We start from the raw sequence: 1,999 nt of genomic DNA on the forward strand, positions 1-1,999 counted from the left end.
GGTACTCCTGTATTGGGTGCATATATATTTAGGATAGTTAGCTCTTCTTGTTGAACTGATCCCTTTACCATTATGTAATGGCCTTCTTTGTCTCTTTTGATCTTTGTTGGTTTAAAGTCTGTTTTATCGGAGACTAGGATTGCAACCCCTACTTTGTTTTGTTTTCCATTTGCTTGGTAGATCTTCCTCCATCCCTTTATTTTGAGCCTATGTGTGTCTCTGCACATGAGATGCGTCTCTTGAATACAGCACACTGATGGGTCTTGACTCTATTCAATTTGCCAGTCTGTGTCTTTTAATTGGAGCATTTAGCCCATTTACATTTAAGGTTAGTATTGTTATATGTGAATTTGATCCTGTCATTATGACGTTAGCTGGTTATTTTGCTTGTTAGTTGATGTAGTTTCTTCCTAGCATCAATGATCTTTACAATTTGGCATGTTCTTGCAGTGGCTGGTACTGGTTGTTCCTTTCCTTGTTTAGTGCTTCCTTCAGGAGCTCTTGTAAGGCAAGTCTGGTGGTGACAAAATCTCTCAGCATATTTTTGTTGGTAAAGGATTTTATTTCTCCTTCAATTATGAAGCTTAGTTTGGCTGGATATGAAATTCTTGGTTGAAAATTATTTTCCTTAAGAGAGTTGAATATTGACCCTCACTCTCTTCTGGCTTGTAGAGTTTCTGCTGAGAGATCTGCTGTTGGTCTAATGGGCTTCCCCTTTGTGATTAACCGGACCTTTCTCTCTGGCTGCCCTTAACATTTTTTCCTTCATTTCAACTTTGGTGAATCTGACAATTATGTGTCTTGGAGTTGCTGTTCTCGAGGAGTATCTTTGTGGTACTCTCTGTATTTCCTGAATATTCCTCACTAGGTTGGGGAAGTTCTCCTGGATAATATCCTGTGGAGTGTTTTCTAACTTGGTTCCATTCTCCTTGTCACTTTCAGGTACACCAATCAGATGTAGATTTGGTCTTTTCACATAGTCCCATATTTCTTGGAGGTTTCGTTTCTTTTCTTTTTACTCTTTTTTTCTCTAAACTTCTCTTCTTGCTTCATTTCATTCATTTCATCTTCAATCACTGATACCTTTTCTTCCACTTGATCAAATCGGCTACTGGAGCTTGTGCATGCGTCACGTAGTTCTCGTGCCATGGTTTTCAGCTCCATCAGGTCATTTAAGGTCTTCTCTACACCGTTTATTCTAGTTAGCCATTCATCTACTCTTTTTTCAAGGTTTTTAGCTTCTTTGTGATGGGTTCGAACATCCTCCTTTAGTTCAGAGAAGTTTGTTATTACAGATCGTCTGAAGCCTTCTCCTCTCAACTTGTCATAGTCATTGTCTGTCCAGCTTTGTTCCATTGCTGGCAAGGAGCTGTGTTCCTTTGGAGGAGAAGAGGTACTCTGATTTTCAGAATTTTCAGCTTTTCTGCTCTGGTTTCTCCCCATCTTTGTGGTTTTATCTACCTTTGGTCTTTGATGATGGTGATGTACAGATGGAGTTTTGGTGTGGCTGTCTTTTCAGTTTGTTAGTTTTCCTTCTAACAGTCAGGACCCTCAGCTGAAGGTCTGTTGGAGTTTGCTGGAGGTTCACTCCAAACCATGCTTGCCTGGGTATCACCAGTGGAAGCTGTAGAACAGCAAATATTGCAGAATGGCAGATGTTGCTGCCTGATCCTTCCTCTGGAAGCTTCGTCTCAGAGGAGCACCCAACTGTATGAGGTGTCAGTCAGCCCCTACTGGGAGGTGTCTCCCAGTTAGGCTGCTCAGAGGTCAGGGACCCACTTGAGGAGGCACTCTGTCCGTTCTCAGATATCAAACTCCATGCTGGGAGAACCACCACTCTCTTCAAACTGTCAGACAGTGACATTTACGTCTGCAGAAGTTTCTGCCTTTTTTTTTTTTATTTTTTATTTTTTTAATTTTTATTATACTTTAAGTTCTAGGGTACATGTGCATAATGTGCAGGTTTGTTACATATGTATAATTGTGCCATGTTGGTGTG

This window comes from Colobus angolensis, unplaced genomic scaffold, assembly GCF_000951035.1.
Source record: "Colobus angolensis palliatus isolate OR3802 unplaced genomic scaffold, Cang.pa_1.0 Scaffold403, whole genome shotgun sequence".
Taxonomy (NCBI): Eukaryota; Metazoa; Chordata; class Mammalia; order Primates; family Cercopithecidae; genus Colobus; species Colobus angolensis.